The sequence below is a fragment of the Pan troglodytes genome, chromosome 19 (genome assembly GCF_028858775.2).
Source record: "Pan troglodytes isolate AG18354 chromosome 19, NHGRI_mPanTro3-v2.0_pri, whole genome shotgun sequence".
Classification (NCBI taxonomy): Eukaryota; Metazoa; Chordata; class Mammalia; order Primates; family Hominidae; genus Pan; species Pan troglodytes.
In genome coordinates, this window is record NC_072417.2 from 43,433,960 (window position 1) to 43,459,129 (window position 25,170).

The window sequence follows — 25,170 nt, forward strand, 5'->3', positions numbered from 1 at the left end:
AGAGTGTTTGGAAACTGCTGTTTGAAAAGGAACTTTCAACTCTGTGAGTTGAATGCAATCATCACAGAGAAGTTTCTGTGAAAGCTACTGTCTAGATTTTATGTGAAGATATACCAGTTTTGAACGAAGGCCACAGAGTGGTCCAAATATCCACTTGCAGATCCAACAAAAAGAGTGTTTCGAAGTTGAACTATCAAAGGAAGATTCAACTCTGGGATTTGATTGCAAACATCACAAAGAAGTTTCTGAGAATGCTTCTGTTTAGTTAGGTGCAGTTATCCCGTTTCCAACGAAATCCTCAGAGATGTCCAAATATCCACTTGCAGATTCTACAAAAAGTGTGTTTCAAACCTGCTCCATCCAAAGGAATGTTCAGCTCTGTGAGTTAAACTCAATGATCCCCAAGAATTTTCTGAGAAAGCTTCTGTCTTGTTTTTATATGAAGTTATTACCTTTACTACGATAGGCCTCAAAAAGGTCTAAATATCCACTTGCAGTTTCTACAAAAAGAGTTTTTCAAACCTGAAATATCAAAGAAAGGTTCAACACTGTGAGCTGATTGCAAACATCAGGAAGAAGGTTCTGAGAATGCTTCTGTTCAGTTAGGTGCGGTTTATCCCGTTTCCAACGAAATCCTCAGAGAGGTCCAAATATCCACTTGCAGTTTCTACAAAAAGAGTGTTTCAAACCTGAACTATCAAAGAAAGGTTCAACACTGTGAGTTGAATGCAAACATCACGAAGAAAGTTCTGAGAATGCTTCTGTTTAGTTACGTGTGGTTTATCCCTTTTCCAACGAAATCCTCAGAGAGGTCCAAATATCCACTGGCAGTTTCTACAAAAAGAGTGTTTCAAACCTCAACTATCAAAGAATGGTTCAACACTGTGAGTTGAATTCAAACATCATGAAGAAAGTTCTGAGAATGCTTCAGTTTAGTTCTGTGCTGTTTATCCCGTTTCCAACGAAATCCTCAGAGAGTTTCAAATATCCACTTGCAGTTTCTACAAAAAGAGTGTTTCAAACCTGAAGTATCAAAGAATGGTTCAACACTGTGAATTGAATGCAAACATCACGAAGAAAGCACTGAGAATGCTTCTGTTTAGTAACGCGTGGTTTATCCCGTTTCCTACGAAATCCTCAGAGAGGTCCAAATATCCACTTGCAGTTTCTGCAAAAAGAGTGTTTCAAAACTCAACTATCAAAGAATGGTTCAACACAGTGAGTTGAATACAAACATCACGAAGAAATTTCTGAGAATGCTTCAGTTTAGTGACGTGCGGTTTATCCCGTTTCCAACGAAATCCTCAGAGAGGTCCAAATATCCACTTGCAGTTTCTACAGAAACAGTGTTTCAAGCCTGAACTATCAAAGAATGGTTCAACACGGTGAGTTGACTGCAAGCATCACGAAGAAGGCTCTGAGAATGCTACTGTCTAGTTTTTATAGGCAGTTATTTCCTTTATTACCATGGGCCTCAATGCGGTCGATGTCTCCACTTGCAGATTCTACAAAAAGAGAGTTTCCAAACTGCTCTGTCAAAGAGAATGTTCAACTCTGAGACTTGAATGCAATCATCCCAAAGTAGTTTCTGAGAATGCTTCTATCTAGTTTCTACGGGAAGATATTTCCTTTTCCACCACAGGCCTCAAAGCCCTCCAAATGTCCACTTGCAGATTCTAGAAAAAGAGTGTTGCAAAGCTTCTCTCTCAAAAGGAAAGTTCAACTCTGTGAGTTGAATGCAAACATCACAAAGAAGTTTCTGAGAGTGTTTCTGTTTAGCTTTCCTGTGAAGATTATCCCGTTTCCAACGAAATCTTCAAAGCGGTCCAAATATCCACTTGCAGATTCCACAGAAAGAGTGTTTGGAAACTGCTGTTTCAAAAGGAACTTTCAACTCTGTGAGTTGAATGCAATCATCACAGAGAAGTTTCTGTGAAAGCTACTGTCTAGATTTTATGTGAAGATATACCAGTTTTGAACGAAGGCCACAGAGTGGTCCAAATATCCACTTGCAGATCCAACAAAAAGAGTGTTTCGAAGTTGAACTATCAAAGGAAGATTCAACTCTGGGATTTGATTGCAAACATCACAAAGAAGTTTCTGAGAATGCTTCTGTTTAGTTAGGTGCAGTTATCCCGTTTCCAACGAAATCCTCAGAGATGTCCAAATATCCACTTGCAGATTCTACAAAAAGTGTGTTTCAAACCTGCTCCATCCAAAGGAATGTTCAGCTCTGTGAGTTAAACTCAATGATCCCCAAGAATTTTCTGAGAAAGCTTCTGTCTTGTTTTTATATGAAGTTATTACCTTTACTACGATAGGCCTCAAAAAGGTCTAAATATCCACTTGCAGTTTCTACAAAAAGAGTTTTTCAAACCTGAAATATCAAAGAAAGGTTCAACACTGTGAGCTGATTGCAAACATCAGGAAGAAGGTTCTGAGAATGCTTCTGTTCAGTTAGGTGCGGTTTATCCCGTTTCCAACGAAATCCTCAGAGAGGTCCAAATATCCACTTGCAGTTTCTACAAAAAGAGTGTTTCAAACCTGAACTATCAAAGAAAGGTTCAACACTGTGAGTTGAATGCAAACATCACGAAGAAAGTTCTGAGAATGCTTCTGTTTAGTTACGTGTGGTTTATCCCTTTTCCAACGAAATCCTCAGAGAGGTCCAAATATCCACTGGCAGTTTCTACAAAAAGAGTGTTTCAAACCTCAACTATCAAAGAATGGTTCAACACTGTGAGTTGAATTCAAACATCATGAAGAAAGTTCTGAGAATGCTTCAGTTTAGTTCTGTGCTGTTTATCCCGTTTCCAACGAAATCCTCAGAGAGTTTCAAATATCCACTTGCAGTTTCTACAAAAAGAGTGTTTCAAACCTGAAGTATCAAAGAATGGTTCAACACTGTGAATTGAATGCAAACATCACGAAGAAAGCACTGAGAATGCTTCTGTTTAGTAACGCGTGGTTTATCCCGTTTCCTACGAAATCCTCAGAGAGGTCCAAATATCCACTTGCAGTTTCTGCAAAAAGAGTGTTTCAAAACTCAACTATCAAAGAATGGTTCAACACAGTGAGTTGAATACAAACATCACGAAGAAATTTCTGAGAATGCTTCAGTTTAGTGACGTGCGGTTTATCCCGTTTCCAACGAAATCCTCAGAGAGGTCCAAATATCCACTTGCAGTTTCTACAGAAACAGTGTTTCAAGCCTGAACTATCAAAGAATGGTTCAACACGGTGAGTTGACTGCAAGCATCACGAAGAAGGCTCTGAGAATGCTACTGTCTAGTTTTTATAGGCAGTTATTTCCTTTATTACCATGGGCCTCAATGCGGTCGATGTCTCCACTTGCAGATTCTACAAAAAGAGAGTTTCCAAACTGCTCTGTCAAAGAGAATGTTCAACTCTGAGACTTGAATGCAATCATCCCAAAGGAGTTTCTGAGAATGCTTCTATCTAGTTTCTACGGGAAGATATTTCCTTTTCCACCACAGGCCTCAAAGCCCTCCAAATGTCCACTTGCAGATTCTAGAAAAAGAGTGTTGCAAAGCTTCTCTCTCAAAAGGAAAGTTCAACTCTGTGAGTTGAATGCAAACATCACAAAGAAGTTTCTGAGAGTGTTTCTGTTTAGCTTTCCTGTGAAGATTATCCCGTTTCCAACGAAATCTTCAAAGCGGTCCAAATATCCACTTGCAGATTCCACAGAAAGAGTGTTTGGAAACTGCTGTTTCAAAAGGAACTTTCAACTCTGTGAGTTGAATGCAATCATCACAGAGAAGTTTCTGTGAAAGCTACTGTCTAGATTTTATGTGAAGGTATACCAGTTTGGAACGAAGGCCACAGAGTGGTCCAAATATCCACTTGCAGATCCAACAAAAAGAGTGTTTCGAAGTTGAACTATCAAAGGAAGATTCAACTCTGGGATTTGATTGCAAACATCACAAAGAAGTTTCTGAGAATGCTTCTGTTTAGTTAGGTGCAGTTATCCCGTTTCCAACGAAATCCTCAGAGATGTCCAAATATCCACTTGCAGATTCTACAAAAAGTGTGTTTCAAACCTGCTCCATCCAAAGGAATGTTCAGCTCTGTGAGTTAAACTCAATGATCCCCAAGAATTTTCTGAGAAAGCTTCTGTCTTGTTTTTATATGAAGTTATTACCTTTACTACGATAGGCCTCAAAAAGGTCTAAATATCCACTTGCAGTTTCTACAAAAAGAGTTTTTCAAACCTGAAATATCAAAGAAAGGTTCAACACTGTGAGCTGATTGCAAACATCAGGAAGAAGGTTCTGAGAATGCTTCTGTTCAGTTAGGTGCGGTTTATCCCGTTTGCAACGAAATCCTCAGAGAGGTCCAAATATCCACTTGCAGTTTCTACAAAAAGAGTGTTTCAAACCTGAACTATCAAAGAAAGGTTCAACACTGTGAGTTGAATGCAAACATCACGAAGAAAGTTCTGAGAATGCTTCTGTTTAGTTACGTGTGGTTTATCCCTTTTCCAACGAAATCCTCAGAGAGGTCCAAATATCCACTGGCAGTTTCTACAAAAAGAGTGTTTCAAACCTCAACTATCAAAGAATGGTTCAACACTGTGAGTTGAATTCAAACATCATGAAGAAAGTCCTGAGAATGCTTCAGTTTAGTTCTGTGCTGTTTATCCCGTTTCCAACGAAATCCTCAGAGAGTTTCAAATATCCACTTGCAGTTTCTACAAAAAGAGTGTTTCAAACCTGAAGTATCAAAGAATGGTTCAACACTGTGAATTGAATGCAAACATCACGAAGAAAGCACTGAGAATGCTTCTGTTTAGTAACGCGTGGTTTATCCCGTTTCCTACGAAATCCTCAGAGAGGTCCAAATATCCACTTGCAGTTTCTGCAAAAAGAGTGTTTCAAAACTCAACTATCAAAGAATGGTTCAACACAGTGAGTTGAATACAAACATCACGAAGAAATTTCTGAGAATGCTTCAGTTTAGTGACGTGCGGTTTATCCCGTTTCCAACGAAATCCTCAGAGAGGTCCAAATATCCACTTGCAGTTTCTACAGAAACAGTGTTTCAAGCCTGAACTATCAAAGAATGGTTCAACACGGTGAGTTGACTGCAAGCATCACGAAGAAGGCTCTGAGAATGCTACTGTCTAGTTTTTATAGGCAGTTATTTCCTTTATTACCATGGGCCTCAATGCGGTCGATGTCTCCACTTGCAGATTCTACAAAAAGAGAGTTTCCAAACTGCTCTGTCAAAGAGAATGTTCAACTCTGAGACTTGAATGCAATCATCCCAAAGGAGTTTCTGAGAATGCTTCTATCTAGTTTCTACGGGAAGATATTTCCTTTTCCACCACAGGCCTCAAAGCCCTCCAAATGTCCACTTGCAGATTCTAGAAAAAGAGTGTTGCAAAGCTTCTCTCTCAAAAGGAAAGTTCAACTCTGTGAGTTGAATGCAAACATCACAAAGAAGTTTCTGAGAGTGTTTCTGTTTAGCTTTCCTGTGAAGATTATCCCGTTTCCAACGAAATCTTCAAAGCGGTCCAAATATCCACTTGCAGATTCCACAGAAAGAGTGTTTGGAAACTGCTGTTTCAAAAGGAACTTTCAACTCTGTGAGTTGAATGCAATCATCACAGAGAAGTTTCTGTGAAAGCTACTGTCTAGATTTTATGTGAAGGTATACCAGTTTGGAACGAAGGCCACAGAGTGGTCCAAATATCCACTTGCAGATCCAACAAAAAGAGTGTTTCGAAGTTGAACTATCAAAGGAAGATTCAACTCTGGGATTTGATTGCAAACATCACAAAGAAGTTTCTGAGAATGCTTCTGTTTAGTTAGGTGCAGTTATCCCGTTTCCAACGAAATCCTCAGAGATGTCCAAATATCCACTTGCAGATTCTACAAAAAGTGTGTTTCAAACCTGCTCCATCCAAAGGAATGTTCAGCTCTGTGAGTTAAACTCAATGATCCCCAAGAATTTTCTGAGAAAGCTTCTGTCTTGTTTTTATATGAAGTTATTACCTTTACTACGATAGGCCTCAAAAAGGTCTAAATATCCACTTGCAGTTTCTACAAAAAGAGTTTTTCAAACCTGAAATATCAAAGAAAGGTTCAACACTGTGAGCTGATTGCAAACATCAGGAAGAAGGTTCTGAGAATGCTTCTGTTCAGTTAGGTGCGGTTTATCCCGTTTGCAACGAAATCCTCAGAGAGGTCCAAATATCCACTTGCAGTTTCTACAAAAAGAGTGTTTCAAACCTGAACTATCAAAGAAAGGTTCAACACTGTGAGTTGAATGCAAACATCACGAAGAAAGTTCTGAGAATGCTTCTGTTTAGTTACGTGTGGTTTATCCCTTTTCCAACGAAATCCTCAGAGAGGTCCAAATATCCACTGGCAGTTTCTACAAAAAGAGTGTTTCAAACCTCAACTATCAAAGAATGGTTCAACACTGTGAGTTGAATTCAAACATCATGAAGAAAGTTCTGAGAATGCTTCAGTTTAGTTCTGTGCTGTTTATCCCGTTTCCAACGAAATCCTCAGAGAGTTTCAAATATCCACTTGCAGTTTCTACAAAAAGAGTGTTTCAAACCTGAAGTATCAAAGAATGGTTCAACACTGTGAATTGAATGCAAACATCACGAAGAAAGCACTGAGAATGCTTCTGTTTAGTAACGCGTGGTTTATCCCGTTTCCTACGAAATCCTCAGAGAGGTCCAAATATCCACTTGCAGTTTCTGCAAAAAGAGTGTTTCAAAACTCAACTATCAAAGAATGGTTCAACACAGTGAGTTGAATACAAACATCACGAAGAAATTTCTGAGAATGCTTCAGTTTAGTGACGTGCGGTTTATCCCGTTTCCAACGAAATCCTCAGAGAGGTCCAAATATCCACTTGCAGTTTCTACAGAAACAGTGTTTCAAGCCTGAACTATCAAAGAATGGTTCAACACGGTGAGTTGACTGCAAGCATCACGAAGAAGGCTCTGAGAATGCTACTGTCTAGTTTTTATAGGCAGTTATTTCCTTTATTACCATGGGCCTCAATGCGGTCGATGTCTCCACTTGCAGATTCTACAAAAAGAGAGTTTCCAAACTGCTCTGTCAAAGAGAATGTTCAACTCTGAGACTTGAATGCAATCATCCCAAAGGAGTTTCTGAGAATGCTTCTATCTAGTTTCTATGGGAAGATATTTCCTTTTCCACCACAGGCCTCAAAGCCCTCCAAATGTCCACTTGCAGATTCTAGAAAAAGAGTGTTGCAAAGCTTCTCTCTCAAAAGGAAAGTTCAACTCTGTGAGTTGAATGCAAACATCACAAAGAAGTTTCTGAGAATTTTTCTGTTTAGCTTTTCTGTGAAGATTATCCCTTTTCCAACGAAATCTTCAAAGCGGTCCAAATATCCACTTGCAGATTCCACAGAAAGAGTGTTTGGAAACTGCTGTTTCAAAAGGAACTTTCAACTCTGTGAGTTGAATGCAATCATCACAGAGAAGTTTCTGTGAAAGCTACTGTCTAGATTTTATGTGAAGATATACCAGTTTGGAACGAAGGCCACAGAGCGGTCCAAATATCCACTTGCAGATCCAACAAAAAGAGTGTTTCGAACTTGAACTATCAAAGGAAGATTCAACTCTGGGATTTGATTGCAAACATCACAAAGAAGTTTCTGAGAATGCTTCTGTTTAGTTAGGTGCAGTTATCCCGTTTCCAACGAAATCCTCAGAGAGGTCCAAATATCCACTTGCAGATTCTACAAAAAGTGTGTTTCAAACCTGCTCCATCCAAAGGAATGTTCAGCTCTGTGAGTTAAACTCAATGATCCCCAAGAATTTTCTGAGAAAGCTTCTGTCTTGTTTTTATATGAAGTTATTACCTTTACTACGATAGGCCTCAAAAAGGTCTAAATATCCACTTGCAGTTTCTACAAAAAGAGTTTCTCAAACCTGAAATATCAAAGAAAGGTTCAACACTGTGAGCTGATTGCAAACATCAGGAAGAAGGTTCTGAGAATGCTTCTGTTCAGTTAGGTGCGGTTTATCCCGTTTGCAACGAAATCCTCAGAGAGGTCCAAATATCCACTTGCAGTTTCTACAAAAAGAGTCTTTCAAACCTGAACTATCAAAGAAAGGTTCAACACTGTGAGTTGAATGCAAACATCACGAAGAAAGTTCTGAGAATGCTTCTGTTTAGTTACGTGTGGTTTATCCCTTTTCCAACGAAATCCTCAGAGAGGTCCAAATATCCACTGGCAGTTTCTACAAAAAGAGTGTTTCAAACCTCAACTATCAAAGAATGGTTCAACACTGTGAGTTGAATTCAAACATCATGAAGAAAGTTCTGAGAATGCTTCAGTTTAGTTCTGTGCTGTTTATCCCGTTTCCAACGAAATCCTCAGAGAGTTTCAAATATCCACTTGCAGTTTCTACAAAAAGAGTGTTTCAAACCTGAAGTATCAAAGAATGGTTCAACACTGTGAATTGAATGCAAACATCACGAAGAAAGCACTGAGAATGCTTCTGTTTAGTAACGCGTGGTTTATCCCGTTTCCTACGAAATCCTCAGAGAGGTCCAAATATCCACTTGCAGTTTCTGCAAAAAGAGTGTTTCAAAACTCAACTGTCAAAGAATGGTTCAACACAGTGAGTTGAATACAAACATCACGAAGAAATTTCTGAGAATGCTTCAGTTTAGTGACGTGCGGTTTATCCCGTTTCCAACGAAATCCTCAGAGAGGTCCAAATATCCACTTGCAGTTTCTACAGAAACAGTGTTTCAAGCCTGAACTATCAAAGAATGGTTCAACACGGTGAGTTGACTGCAAGCATCACGAAGAAGGCTCTGAGAATGCTACTGTGTAGTTTTTATAGGCAGTTATTTCCTTTATTACCATGGGCCTCAATGCAGTCGATGTCTCCACTTGCAGATTCTACAAAAAGAGAGTTTCCAAACTGCTCTGTCAAAGAGAATGTTCAACTCAGAGACTTGAATGCAATCATCCCAAAGTAGTTTCTGAGAATGCTTCTATCTAGTTTCTATGGGAAGATATTTCCTTTTCCACCACAGGCCTCAAAGCCCTCCAAATGTCCACTTGCAGATTCTAGAAAAAGAGTGTTGCAAAGCTTCTCTCTCAAAAGGAAAGTTCAACTCTGTGAGTTGAATGCAAACATCACAAAGAAGTTTCTGAGAATTTTTCTGTTTAGCTTTTCTGTGAAGATTATCCCTTTTCCAACGAAATCTTCAAAGCGGTCCAAATATCCACTTGCAGATTCCACAGAAAGAGTGTTTGGAAACTGCTGTTTCAAAAGGAACTTTCAACTCTGTGAGTTGAATGCAATCATCACAGAGAAGTTTCTGTGAAAGCTACTGTCTAGATTTTATGTGAAGATATACCAGTTTGGAACGAAGGCCACAGAGCGGTCCAAATATCCACTTGCAGATCCAACAAAAAGAGTGTTTCGAACTTGAACTATCAAAGGAAGATTCAACTCTGGGATTTGATTGCAAACATCACAAAGAAGTTTCTGAGAATGCTTCTGTTTAGTTAGGTGCAGTTATCCCGTTTCCAACGAAATCCTCAGAGAGGTCCAAATATCCACTTGCAGATTCTACAAAAAGTGTGTTTCAAACCTGCTCCATCCAAAGGAATGTTCAGCTCTGTGAGTTAAACTCAATGATCCCCAGGAATTTTCTGAGAAAGCTTCTGTCTTGTTTTTATATGAAGTTATTACCTTAACTACGATAGGCCTCAAAAAGGTCTAAATATCCACTTGCAGTTTCTACAAAAAGAGTTTTTCAAACCTGAAATATCAAAGAAAGGTTCAACACTGTGAGCTGATTGCAAACATCAGGAAGAAGGTTCTGAGAATGCTTCTGTTCAGTTAGGTGCGGTTTATCCCGTTTCCAACGAAATCCTCAGAGAGGTCCAAATATCCACTTGCAGTTTCTACAAAAAGAGTGTTTCAAACCTGAACTATCAAAGAAAGGTACAACACTGTGAGTTGAATGCAAACATCACGAAGAAAGTTCTGAGAATGCTTCTGTTTAGTTACGTGTGGTTTATCCCTTTTCCAACGAAATCCTCAGAGAGGTCCAAATATCCACTGGCAGTTTCTACAAAAAGAGTGTTTCAAACCTGAAGTATCAAAGAATGGTTCAACACTGTGAATTGAATGCAAACATCACGAAGAAAGCACTGAGAATGCTTCTGTTTAGTAACGCGTGGTTTATCCCGTTTCCTACGAAATCCTCAGAGAGGTCCAAATATCCACTTGCAGTTTCTGCAAAAAGAGTGTTTCAAAACTCAACTATCAAAGAATGGTTCAACACAGTGAGTTGAATACAAACATCACGAAGAAATTTCTGAGAATGCTTCAGTTTAGTGACGTGCGGTTTATCCCGTTTCCAACGAAATCCTCAGAGAGGTCCAAATATCCACTTGCAGTTTCTACAGAAACAGTGTTTCAAGCCTGAACTATCAAAGAATGGTTCAACACGGTGAGTTGACTGCAAGCATCACGAAGAAGGCTCTGAGAATGCTACTGTCTAGTTTTTATAGGCAGTTATTTCCTTTATTACCATGGGCCTCAATGCGGTCGATGTCTCCACTTGCAGATTCTACAAAAAGAGAGTTTCCAAACTGCTCTGTCAAAGAGAATGTTCAACTCTGAGACTTGAATGCAATCATCCCAAAGTAGTTTCTGAGAATGCTTCTATCTAGTTTCTACGGGAAGATATTTCCTTTTCCACCACAGGCCTCAAAGCCCTCCAAATGTCCACTTGCAGATTCTAGAAAAAGAGTGTTGCAAAGCTTCTCTCTCAAAAGGAAAGTTCAACTCTGTGAGTTGAATGCAAACATCACAAAGAAGTTTCTGAGAGTGTTTCTGTTTAGCTTTCCTGTGAAGATTATCCCGTTTCCAACGAAATCTTCAAAGCGGTCCAAATATCCACTTGCAGATTCCACAGAAAGAGTGTTTGGAAACTGCTGTTTCAAAAGGAACTTTCAACTCTGTGAGTTGAATGCAATCATCACAGAGAAGTTTCTGTGAAAGCTACTGTCTAGATTTTATGTGAAGATATACCAGTTTTGAACGAAGGCCACAGAGTGGTCCAAATATCCACTTGCAGATCCAACAAAAAGAGTGTTTCGAACTTGAACTATCAAAGGAAGATTCAACTCTGGGATTTGATTGCAAACATCACAAAGAAGTTTCTGAGAATGCTTCTGTTTAGTTAGGTGCAGTTATCCCGTTTCCAACGAAATCCTCAGAGAGGTCCAAATATCCACTTGCAGATTCTACAAAAAGTGTGTTTCAAACCTGCTCCATCCAAAGGAATGTTCAGCTCTGTGAGTTAAACTCAATGATCCCCAAGAATTTTCTGAGAAAGCTTCTGTCTTGTTTTTATATGACGTTATTACCTTTACTACGATAGGCCTCAAAAAGGTCTAAATATCCACTTGCAGTTTCTACAAAAAGCGTTTTTCAAACCTGAAATATCAAAGAAAGGTTCAACACTGTGAGCTGATTGCAAACATCAGGAAGAAGGTTCTGAGAATGCTTCTGTTCAGTTAGTTGCGGTTTATCCCGTTTCCAACGAAATCCTCAGAGAGGTCCAAATATCCACTTGCAGTTTCTACAAAAAGAGTGTTTCAAACCTGAACTATCAAAGAAAGGTTCAACACTGTGAGTTGAATGCAAACATCACGAAGAAAGTTCTGAGAATGCTTCTGTTTAGTTACGTGTGGTTTATCCCTTTTCCAACGAAATCCTCAGAGAGGTCCAAATATCCACTGGCAGTTTCTACAAAAAGAGTGTTTCAAACCTCAACTATCAAAGAATGGTTCAACACTGTGAGTTGAATTCAAACATCATGAAGAAAGTTCTGAGAATGCTTCAGTTTAGTTCTGTGCTGTTTATCCCGTTTCCAACGAAATCCTCAGAGAGTTTCAAATATCCACTTGCAGTTTCTACAAAAAGAGTGTTTCAAACCTGAAGTATCAAAGAATGGTTCAACACTGTGAATTGAATGCAAACATCACGAAGAAAGCACTGAGAATGCTTCTGTTTAGTAACGCGTGGTTTATCCCGTTTCCTACAAAATCCTCAGAGAGGTCCAAATATCCACTTGCAGTTTCTGCAAAAAGAGTGTTTCAAAACTCAACTATCAAAGAATGGTTCAACACAGTGAGTTGAATACAAACATCACGAAGAAATTTCTGAGAATGCTTCAGTTTAGTGACGTGCGGTTTATCCCGTTTCCAACGAAATCCTCAGAGAGGTCCAAATATCCACTTGCAGTTTCTACAGAAACAGTGTTTCAAGCCTGAACTATCAAAGAATGGTTCAACACGGTGAGTTGACTGCAAGCATCACGAAGAAGGCTCTGAGAATGCTACTGTCTAGTTTTTATAGGCAGTTATTTCCTTTATTACCATGGGCCTCAATGCGGTCGATGTCTCCACTTGCAGATTCTACAAAAAGAGAGTTTCCAAACTGCTCTGTCAAAGAGAATGTTCAACTCTGAGACTTGAATGCAATCATCCCAAAGGAGTTTCTGAGAATGCTTCTATCTAGTTTCTACGGGAAGATATTTCCTTTTCCACCACAGGCCTCAAAGCCCTCCAAATGTCCACTTGCAGATTCTAGAAAAAGAGTGTTGCAAAGCTTCTCTCTCAAAAGGAAAGTTCAACTCTGTGAGTTGAATGCAAACATCACAAAGAAGTTTCTGAGAGTGTTTCTGTTTAGCTTTCCTGTGAAGATTATCCCGTTTCCAACGAAATCTTCAAAGCGGTCCAAATATCCACTTGCAGATTCCACAGAAAGAGTGTTTGGAAACTGCTGTTTCAAAAGGAACTTTCAACTCTGTGAGTTGAATGCAATCATCACAGAGAAGTTTCTGTGAAAGCTACTGTCTAGATTTTATGTGAAGATATACCAGTTTGGAACGAAGGCCACAGAGTGGTCCAAATATCCACTTGCAGATCCAACAAAAAGAGTGTTTCGAACTTGAACTATCAAAGGAAGATTCAACTCTGGGATTTGATTGCAAACATCACAAAGAAGTTTCTGAGAATGCTTGTGTTTAGTTAGGTGCAGTTATCCCGTTTCCAACGAAATCCTCAGAGAGGTCCAAATATCCACTTGCAGATTCTACAAAAAGTGTGTTTGAAACCTGCTCCATCCAAAGGAATGTTCAGCTCTGTGAGTTAAACTCAATGATCCCCAAGAATTTTCTGAGAAAGCTTCTGTCTTGTTTTTATATGAAGTTATTACCTTTACTACGATAGGCCTCAAAAAGGTCTAAATATCCACTTGCAGTTTCTACAAAAAGCGTTTTTCAAACCTGAAATATCAAAGAAAGGTTCAACACTGTGAGCTGATTGCAAACATCAGGAAGAAGGTTCTGAGAATGCTTCTGTTCAGTTAGGTGCGGTTTATCCCGTTTCCAACGAAATCCTCAGAGAGGTCCAAATATCCACTTGCAGTTTCTACAAAAAGAGTGTTTCAAACCTGAACTATCAAAGAAAGGTTCAACACTGTGAGTTGAATGCAAACATCACGAAGAAAGTTCTGAGAATGCTTCTGTTTAGTTACGTGTGGTTTATCCCTTTTCCAACGAAATCCTCAGAGAGGTCCAAATATCCACTGGCAGTTTCTACAAAAAGAGTGTTTCAAACCTCAACTATCAAAGAATGGTTCAACACTGTGAGTTGAATTCAAACATCATGAAGAAAGTTCTGAGAATGCTTCAGTTTAGTTCTGTGCTGTTTATCCCGTTTCCAACGAAATCCTCAGAGAGTTTCAAATATCCACTTGCAGTTTCTACAAAAAGAGTGTTTCAAACCTGAAGTATCAAAGAATGGTTCAACACTGTGAATTGAATGCAAACATCACGAAGAAAGCACTGAGAATGCTTCTGTTTAGTAACGCGTGGTTTATCCCGTTTCCTACGAAATCCTCAGAGAGGTCCAAATATCCACTTGCAGTTTCTGCAAAAAGAGTGTTTCAAAACTCAACTATCAAAGAATGGTTCAACACAGTGAGTTGAATACAAACATCACGAAGAAATTTCTGAGAATGCTTCAGTTTAGTGACGTGCGGTTTATCCCGTTTCCAACGAAATCCTCAGAGAGGTCCAAATATCCACTTGCAGTTTCTACAGAAACAGTGTTTCAAGCCTGAACTATCAAAGAATGGTTCAACACGGTGAGTTGACTGCAAGCATCACGAAGAAGGCTCTGAGAATGCTACTGTCTAGTTTTTATAGGCAGTTATTTCCTTTATTACCATGGGCCTCAATGCGGTCGATGTCTCCACTTGCAGATTCTACAAAAAGAGAGTTTCCAAACTGCTCTGTCAAAGAGAATGTTCAACTCTGAGACTTGAATGCAATCATCCCAAAGGAGTTTCTGAGAATGCTTCTATCTAGTTTCTACGGGAAGATATTTCCTTTTCCACCACAGGCCTCAAAGCCCTCCAAATGTCCACTTGCAGATTCTAGAAAAAGAGTGTTGCAAAGCTTCTCTCTCAAAAGGAAAGTTCAACTCTGTGAGTTGAATGCAAACATCACAAAGAAGTTTCTGAGAGTGTTTCTGTTTAGCTTTCCTGTGAAGATTATCCCGTTTCCAACGAAATCTTCAAAGCGGTCCAAATATCCACTTGCAGATTCCACAGAAAGAGTGTTTGGAAACTGCTGTTTGAAAAGGAACTTTCAACTCTGTGAGTTGAATGCAATCATCACAGAGAAGTTTCTGTGAAAGCTACTGTCTAGATTTTATGTGAAGATATACCAGTTTGGAACGAAGGCCACAGAGTGGTCCAAATATCCACTTGCAGATCCAACAAAAAGAGTGTTTCGAACTTGAACTATCAAAGGAAGATTCAACTCTGGGATTTGATTGCAAATATCACAAAGAAGTTTCTGAGAATGCTTCTGTTTAGTTAGGTGCAGTTATCCCGTTTCCAACGAAATCCTCAGAGAGGTCCAAATATCCACTTGCAGATTCTACAAAAAGTGTGTTTGAAACCTGCTCCATCCAAAGGAATGTTCAGCTCTGTGAGTTAAACTCAATGATCCCCAAGAATTTTCTGAGAAAGCTTCTGTCTTGTTTTTATATGAAGTTATTACCTTTACTACGATAGGCCTCAAAAAGGTCTAAATATCCACTTGCAGTTTCTACAAAAAGCGTTTTTCAAACCTGAAATATCAAAGAAAGGTTCAACACTGTGAGCTGATTGCAAACATCAGGAAGAAGGTTCTGAGAATGCTTCTGTTCAGTTAGGTGCGGTTTATCCCGTTTGCAACGAAATCCTCAGAGAGGTCCAAATATCCACTTGCAGTTTCTACAAAAAGAGTGTTTCAAACCTGAACTATCAAAGAAAGGTTCAACACTGTGAGTTGAATGCAAACATCACGAAGAAAGTTCTGAGAATGCTTCTGTTTAGTTACGTGTGGTTTATCCCTTTTCCAACGAAATCCTCAGAGAGGTCCAAATATCCACTGGCAGTTTCTACAAAAAGAGTGTTTCAAACCTCAACTATCAAAGAATGGTTCAACACTGTGAGTTGAATTCAAACATCATGAAGAAAGTTCTGAGAATGCTTCAGTTTAGTTCTGTGCTGTTTATCCCGTTTCCAACGAAATCCTCAGAGAGTTTCAAATATCCACTTGCAGTTTCTACAAAAAGAGTGTTTCAAACCTGAAGTATCAAAGAATGGTTCAACACTGTGAATTGAATGCAAACATCACGAAGAAAGCACTGAGAATGCTTCTGTTTAGTAACGCGTGGTTTATCCCGTTTCCTACGAAATCCTCAGAGAGGTCCAAATATCCACTTGCAGTTTCTGCAAAAAGAGTGTTTCAAAACTCAACTATCAAAGAATGGTTCAACACAGTGAGTTGAATACAAACATCACGAAGAAATTTCTGAGAATGCTTCAGTTTAGTGACGTGCGGTTTATCCCGTTTCCAACGAAATCCTCAGAGAGGTCCAAATATCCACTTGCAGTTTCTACAGAAACAGTGTTTCAAGCCTGAACTATCAAAGAATGGTTCAACACGGTGAGTTGACTGCAAGCATCACGAAGAAGGCTCTGAGAATGCTACTGTCTAGTTTTTATAGGCAGTTATTTCCTTTATTACCATGGGCCTCAATGCGGTCGATGTCTCCACTTGCAGATTCTACAAAAAGAGAGTTTCCAAACTGCTCTGTCAAAGAGAATGTTCAACTCTGAGACTTGAATGCAATCATCCCAAAGGAGTTTCTGAGAATGCTTCTATCTAGTTTCTACGGGAAGATATTTCCTTTTCCACCACAGGCCTCAAAGCCCTCCAAATGTCCACTTGCAGATTCTAGAAAAAGAGTGTTGCAAAGCTTCTCTCTCAAAAGGAAAGTTCAACTCTGTGAGTTGAATGCAAACATCACAAAGAAGTTTCTGAGAGTGTTTCTGTTTAGCTTTCCTGTGAAGATTATCCCGTTTCCAACGAAATCTTCAAAGCGGTCCAAATATCCACTTGCAGATTCCACAGAAAGAGTGTTTGGAAACTGCTGTTTGAAAAGGAACTTTCAACTCTGTGAGTTGAATGCAATCATCACAGAGAAGTTTCTGTGAAAGCTACTGTCTAGATTTTATGTGAAGATATACCAGTTTGGAACGAAGGCCACAGAGTGGTCCAAATATCCACTTGCAGATCCAACAAAAAGAGTGTTTCGAACTTGAACTATCAAAGGAAGATTCAACTCTGGGATTTGATTGCAAATATCACAAAGAAGTTTCTGAGAATGCTTCTGTTTAGTTAGGTGCAGTTATCCCGTTTCCAACGAAATCCTCAGAGAGGTCCAAATATCCACTTGCAGATTCTACAAAAAGTGTGTTTGAAACCTGCTCCATCCAAAGGAATGTTCAGCTCTGTGAGTTAAACTCAATGATCCCCAAGAATTTTCTGAGAAAGCTTCTGTCTTGTTTTTATATGAAGTTATTACCTTTACTACGATAGGCCTCAAAAAGGTCTAAATATCCACTTGCAGTTTCTACAAAAAGCGTTTTTCAAACCTGAAATATCAAAGAAAGGTTCAACACTGTGAGCTGATTGCAAACATCAGGAAGAAGGTTCTGAGAATGCTTCTGTTCAGTTAGGTGCGGTTTATCCCGTTTCCAACGAAATCCTCAGAGAGGTCCAAATATCCACTTGCAGTTTCTACAAAAAGAGTGTTTCAAACCTGAACTATCAAAGAAAGGTTCAACACTGTGAGTTGAATGCAAACATCACGAAGAAAGTTCTGAGAATGCTTCTGTTTAGTTACGTGTGGTTTATCCCTTTTCCAACGAAATCCTCAGAGAGGTCCAAATATCCACTGGCAGTTTCTACAAAAAGAGTGTTTCAAACCTCAACTATCAAAGAATGGTTCAACACTGTGAGTTGAATTCAAACATCATGAAGAAAGTTCTGAGAATGCTTCAGTTTAGTTCTGTGCTGTTTATCCCGTTTCCAACGAAATCCTCAGAGAGTTTCAAATATCCACTTGCAGTTTCTACAAAAAGAGTGTTTCAAACCTGAAGTATCAAAGAATGGTTCAACACTGTGAATTGAATGCAAACATCACGAAGAAAGCACTGAGAATGCTTCTGTTTAGTAACGCGTGGTTTATCCCGTTTCCTACGAAATCCTCAGAGAGGTCCAAATATCCACTTGCAGTTTCTGCAAAAAGAGTGTTTCAAAACTCAACTATCAAAGAATGGTTCAACACAGTGAGTTGAATACAAACATCACGAAGAAATTTCTGAGAATGCTTCAGTTTAGTGACGTGCGGTTTATCCCGTTTCCAACGAAATCCTCAGAGAGGTCCAAATATCCACTTGCAGTTTCTACAGAAACAGTGTTTCAAGCCTGAACTATCAAAGAATGGTTCAACACGGTGAGTTGACTGCAAGCATCACGAAGAAGGCTCTGAGAATGCTACTGTCTAGTTTTTATAGGCAGTTATTTCCTTTATTACCATGGGCCTCAATGCGGTCGATGTCTCCACTTGCAGATTCTACAAAAAGAGAGTTTCCAAACTGCTCTGTCAAAGAGAATGTTCAACTCTGAGACTTGAATGCAATCATCCCAAAGGAGTTTCTGAGAATGCTTCTATCTAGTTTCTACGGGAAGATATTTCCTTTTCCACCACAGGCCTCAAAGCGCTCCAAATGTCCACTTGCAGATTCTAGAAAAAGAGTGTTGCAAAGCTTCTCTCTCAAAAGGAAAGTTCAACTCTGTGAGTTGAATGCAAACATCACAAAGAAGTTTCTGAGAGTGTTTCTGTTTAGCTTTCCTGTGAAGATTATCCCGTTTCCAACGAAATCTTCAAAGCGGTCCAAATATCCACTTGCAGATTCCACAGAAAGAGTGTTTGGAAACTGCTGTTTCAAAAGGAACTTTCAACTCTGTGAGTTGAATGCAATCATCACAGAGAAGTTTCTGTGAAAGCTACTGTCTAGATTTTATGTGAAGATATACCAGTTTGGAACGAAGGCCACAGAGTGGTCCAAATATCCACTTGCAGATCCAACAAAAAGAGTGTTTCGAACTTGAACTATCAAAGGAAGATTCAACTCTGGGATTTGATTGCAAACATCACAAAGAAGTTTCTGAGAATGCTTCTGTTTAGTTAGGTGCAGTTATCCCGTTTCCAACGAAATCCTCAGAGAGGTCCAAATATCCACTTGCAGATTCTACAAAAAGTGTGTTTCAAACCTGCTCCATCCAAAGGAATGTTCAGCTCTGTGAGTTAAACTCAATGATCCCCAAGAATTTTCTGAGAAAGCTTCTGTCTTGTTTTTATATGAAGTTATTACCTTTACTACGATAGGCCTCAAAAAGGTCTAAATATCCACTTGCAGTTTCTACAAAAAGCGTTTTTCAAACCTGAAATATCAAAGAAAGGTTCAACACTGTGAGCTGATTGCAAACATCAGGAAGAAGGTTCTGAGAATGCTTCTGTTCAGTTAGGTGCGGTTTATCCCGTTTCCAACGAAATCCTCAGAGAGGTCCAAATATCCACTTGCAGTTTCTACAAAAAGAGTGTTTCAAACCTGAACTATCAAAGAAAGGTTCAACACTGTGAGTTGAATGCAAACATCACGAAGAAAGTTCTGAGAATGCTTCTGTTTAGTTACGTGTGGTTTATCCCTTTTCCAACGAAATCCTCAGAGAGGTCCAAATATCCACTGGCAGTTTCTACAAAAAGAGTGTTTCAAACCTCAACTATCAAAGAATGGTTCAACACTGTGAGTTGAATTCAAACATCATGAAGAAAGTTCTGAGAATGCTTCAGTTTAGTTCTGTGCTGTTTATCCCGTTTCCAACGAAATCCTCAGAGAGTTTCAAATATCCACTTGCAGTTTCTACAAAAAGAGTGTTTCAAACCTGAACTATCAAAGAATGGTTCAACACTGTGAATTGAATGCAAACATCACGAAGAAAGCACTGAGAATGCTTCTGTTTAGTAACGCGTGGTTTATCCCGTTTCCTACGAAATCCTCAGAGAGGTCCAAATATCCACTTGCAGTTTCTGCAAAAAGAGTGTTTCAAAACTCAACTATCAAAGAATGGTTCAACACAGTGAGTTGAATACAAACATCACGAAGAAATTTCTGAGAATGCTTCAGTTTAGTGACGTGCGGTTTATCCCGTTTCCAACGAAATCCTCAGAGAGGTCCAAATATCCACTTGCAGTTTCTACAGAAACAGTGTTTCAAGCCTGAACTATCAAAGAATGGTTCAACACGGTGAGTTGACTGCAAGCATCACGAAGAAGGCTCTGAGAATGCTACTGTCTAGTTTTTATAGGCAGTTATTTCCTTTATTACCATGGGCCTCAATGCGGTCGATGTCTCCACTTGCAGATTCTACAAAAAGAGAGTTTCCAAACTGCTCTGTCAAAGAGAATGTTCAACTCTGAGACTTGAATGCAATCATCCCAAAGGAGTTTCTGAGAATGCTTCTATCTAGTTTCTACGGGAAGATATTTCCTTTTCCACCACAGGCCTCAAAGCCCTCCAAATGTCCACTTGCAGATTCTAGAAAAAGAGTGTTGCAAAGCTTCTCTCTCAAAAGGAAAGTTCAACTCTGTGAGTTGAATGCAAACATCACAAAGAAGTTTCTGAGAGTGTTTCTGTTTAGCTTTCCTGTGAAGATTATCCCGTTTCCAACGAAATCCTCAGAGAGGTCCAAATATCCACTTGCAGATTCCACAGAAAGAGTGTTTGGAAACTGCTGTTTCAAAAGGAACTTTCAACTCTGTGAGTTGAATGCAATCATCACAGAGAAGTTTCTGTGAAAGCTACTGTCTAGATTTTATGTGAAGATATACCAGTTTGGAACGAAGGCCACAGAGTGGTCCAAATATCCACTTGCAGATCCAACAAAAAGAGTGTTTCGAACTTGAACTATCAAAGGAAGATTCAACTCTGGGATTTGATTGCAAACATCACAAAGAAGTTTCTGAGAATGCTTCTGTTTAGTTAGGTGCAGTTATCCCGTTTCCAACGAAATCCTCAGAGAGGTCCAAATATCCACTTGCAGATTCTACAAAAAGTGTGTTTCAAACCTGCTCCATCCAAAGGAATGTTCAGCTCTGTGAGTTAAACTCAATGATCCCCAAGAATTTTCTGAGAAAGCTTCTGTCTTGTTTTTATATGAAGTTATTACCTTTACTACGATAGGCCTCAAAAAGGTCTAAATATCCACTTGCAGTTTCTACAAAAAGCGTTTTTCAAACCTGAAATATCAAAGAAAGGTTCAACACTGTGAGCTGATTGCAAACATCAGGAAGAAGGTTCTGAGAATGCTTCTGTTCAGTTAGGTGCGGTTTATCCCGTTTCCAACGAAATCCTCAGAGAGGTCCAAATATCCACTTGCAGTTTCTACAAAAAGAGTGTTTCAAACCTGAACTATCAAAGAAAGGTTCAACACTGTGAGTTGAATGCAAACATCACGAAGAAAGTTCTGAGAATGCTTCTGTTTAGTTACGTGTGGTTTATCCCTTTTCCAACGAAATCCTCAGAGAGGTCCAAATATCCACTGGCAGTTTCTACAAAAAGAGTGTTTCAAACCTCAACTATCAAAGAATGGTTCAACACTGTGAGTTGAATTCAAACATCATGAAGAAAGTTCTGAGAATGCTTCAGTTTAGTTCTGTGCTGTTTATCCCGTTTCCAACGAAATCCTCAGAGAGTTTCAAATATCCACTTGCAGTTTCTACAAAAAGAGTGTTTCAAACCTGAACTATCAAAGAATGGTTCAACACTGTGAATTGAATGCAAACATCACGAAGAAAGCACTGAGAATGCTTCTGTTTAGTAACGCGTGGTTTATCCCGTTTCCTACGAAATCCTCAGAGAGGTCCAAATATCCACTTGCAGTTTCTGCAAAAAGAGTGTTTCAAAACTCAACTATCAAAGAATGGTTCAACACAGTGAGTTGAATACAAACATCACGAAGAAATTTCTGAGAATGCTTCAGTTTAGTGACGTGCGGTTTATCCCGTTTCCAACGAAATCCTCAGAGAGGTCCAAATATCCACTTGCAGTTTCTACAGAAACAGTGTTTCAAGCCTGAACTATCAAAGAATGGTTCAACACGGTGAGTTGACTGCAAGCATCACGAAGAAGGCTCTGAGAATGCTACTGTCTAGTTTTTATAGGCAGTTATTTCCTTTATTACCATGGGCCTCAATGCGGTCGATGTCTCCACTTGCAGATTCTACAAAAAGAGAGTTTCCAAACTGCTCTGTCAAAGAGAATGTTCAACTCTGAGACTTGAATGCAATCATCCCAAAGGAGTTTCTGAGAATGCTTCTATCTAGTTTCTACGGGAAGATATTTCCTTTTCCACCACAGGCCTCAAAGCCCTCCAAATGTCCACTTGCAGATTCTAGAAAAAGAGTGTTGCAAAGCTTCTCTCTCAAAAGGAAAGTTCAACTCTGTGAGTTGAATGCAAACATCACAAAGAAGTTTCTGAGAGTGTTTCTGTTTAGCTTTCCTGTGAAGATTATCCCGTTTCCAACGAAATCCTCAGAGAGGTCCAAATATCCACTTGCAGATTCCACAGAAAGAGTGTTTGGAAACTGCTGTTTCAAAAGGAACTTTCAACTCTGTGAGTTGAATGCAATCATCACAGAGAAGTTTCTGTGAAAGCTACTGTCTAGATTTTATGTGAAGATATACCAGTTTGGAACGAAGGCCACAGAGTGGTCCAAATATCCACTTGCAGATCCAACAAAAAGAGTGTTTCGAACTTGAACTATCAAAGGAAGATTCAACTCTGGGATTTGATTGCAAACATCACAAAGAAGTTTCTGAGAATGCTTCTGTTTAGTTAGGTGCAGTTATCCCGTTTCCAACGAAATCCTCAGAGAGGTCCAAATATCCACTTGCAGATTCTACAAAAAGTGTGTTTCAAACCTGCTCCATCCAAAGGAATGTTCAGCTCTGTGAGTTAAACTCAATGATCCCCAAGAATTTTCTGAGAAAGCTTCTGTCTTGTTTTTATATGAAGTTATTACCTTTACTACGATAGGCCTCAAAAAGGTCTAAATATCCACTTGCAGTTTCTACAAAAAGAGTTTTTCAAACCTGAAATATCAAAGAAAGGTTCAACACTGTGAGCTGATTGCAAACATCAGGAAGAAGGTTCTGAGAATGCTTCTGTTCAGTTAGGTGCGGTTTATCCCGTTTCCAACGAAATCCTCAGAGAGGTCCAAATATCCACTTGCAGTTTCTACAAAAAGAGTGTTTCAAACCTGAACTATCAAAGAAAGGTTCAACACTGTGAGTTGAATGCAAACATCACGAAGAAAGTTCTGAGAATGCTTCTGTTTAGTTACGTGTGGTTTATCCCTTTTCCAACGAAATCCTCAGAGAGGTCCAAATATCCACTGGCAGTTTCTACAAAAAGAGTGTTTCAAACCTCAACTATCAAAGAATGGTTCAACACTGTGAGTTGAATTCAAACATCATGAAGAAAGTTCTGAGAATGCTTCAGTTTAGTTCTGTGCTGTTTATCCCGTTTCCAACGAAATCCTCAGAGAGTTTCAAATATCCACTTGCAGTTTCTACAAAAAGAGTGTTTCAAACCTGAAGTATCAAAGAATGGTTCAACACTGTGAATTGAATGCAAACATCACGAAGAAAGCACTGAGAATGCTTCTGTTTAGTAACGCGTGGTTTATCCCGTTTCCTACGAAATCCTCAGAGAGGTCCAAATATCCACTTGCAGTTTCTGCAAAAAGAGTGTTTCAAAACTCAACTATCAAAGAATGGTTCAACACAGTGAGTTGAATACAAACATCACGAAGAAATTTCTGAGAATGCTTCAGTTTAGTGACGTGCGGTTTATCCCGTTTCCAACGAAATCCTCAGAGAGGTCCAAATATCCACTTGCAGTTTCTACAGAAACAGTGTTTCAAGCCTGAACTATCAAAGAATGGTTCAACACGGTGAGTTGACTGCAAGCATCACGAAGAAGGCTCTGAGAATGCTACTGTCTAGTTTTTATAGGCAGTTATTTCCTTTATTACCATGGGCCTCAATGCGGTCGATGTCTCCACTTGCAGATTCTACAAAAAGAGAGTTTCCAAACTGCTCTGTCAAAGAGAATGTTCAACTCTGAGACTTGAATGCAATCATCCCAAAGGAGTTTCTGAGAATGCTTCTATCTAGTTTCTACGGGAAGATATTTCCTTTTCCACCACAGGCCTCAAAGCCCTCCAAATGTCCACTTGCAGATTCTAGAAAAAGAGTGTTGCAAAGCTTCTCTCTCAAAAGGAAAGTTCAACTCTGTGAGTTGAATGCAAACATCACAAAGAAGTTTCTGAGAGTGTTTCTGTTTAGCTTTCCTGTGAAGATTATCCCTTTTCCAACGAAATCCTCAGAGAGGTCCAAATATCCACTTGCAGATTCCACAGAAAGAGTGTTTGGAAACTGCTGTTTCAAAAGGAACTTTCAACTCTGTGAGTTGAATGCAATCATCACAGAGAAGTTTCTGTGAAAGCTACTGTCTAGATTTTATGTGAAGATATACCAGTTTGGAACGAAGGCCACAGAGTGGTCCAAATATCCACTTGCAGATCCAACAAAAAGAGTGTTTCGAACTTGAACTATCAAAGGAAGATTCAACTCTGGGATTTGATTGCAAACATCACAAAGAAGTTTCTGAGAATGCTTCTGTTTAGTTAGGTGCAGTTATCCCGTTTCCAACGAAATCCTCAGAGAGGTCCAAATATCCACTTGCAGATTCTACAAAAAGTGTGTTTCAAACCTGCTCCATCCAAAGGAATGTTCAGCTCTGTGAGTTAAACTCAATGATCCCCAAGAATTTTCTGAGAAAGCTTCTGTCTTGTTTTTATATGAAGTTATTACCTTTACTACGATAGGCCTCAAAAAGGTCTAAATATCCACTTGCAGTTTCTACAAAAAGAGTTTTTCAAACCTGAAATATCAAAGAAAGGTTCAACACTGTGAGCTGATTGCAAACATCAGGAAGAAGGTTCTGAGAATGCTTCTGTTCAGTTAGGTGCGGTTTATCCCGTTTCCAACGAAATCCTCAGAGAGGTCCAAATATCCACTTGCAGTTTCTACAAAAAGAGTGTTTCAAACCTGAACTATCAAAGAAAGGTTCAACACTGTGAGTTGAATGCAAACATCACGAAGAAAGTTCTGAGAATGCTTCTGTTTAGTTACGTGTGGTTTATCCCTTTTCCAACGAAATCCTCAGAGAGGTCCAAATATCCACTGGCAGTTTCTACAAAAAGAGTGTTTCAAACCTCAACTATCAAAGAATGGTTCAACACTGTGAGTTGAATTCAAACATCATGAAGAAAGTTCTGAGAATGCTTCAGTTTAGTTCTGTGCTGTTTATCCCGTTTCCAACGAAATCCTCAGAGAGTTTCAAATATCCACTTGCAGTTTCTACAAAAAGAGTGTTTCAAACCTGAAGTATCAAAGAATGGTTCAACACTGTGAATTGAATGCAAACATCACGAAGAAAGCACTGAGAATGCTTCTGTTTAGTAACGCGTGGTTTATCCCGTTTCCTACAAAATCCTCAGAGAGGTCCAAATATCCACTTGCAGTTTCTGCAAAAAGAGTGTTTCAAAACTCAACTATCAAAGAATGGTTCAACACAGTGA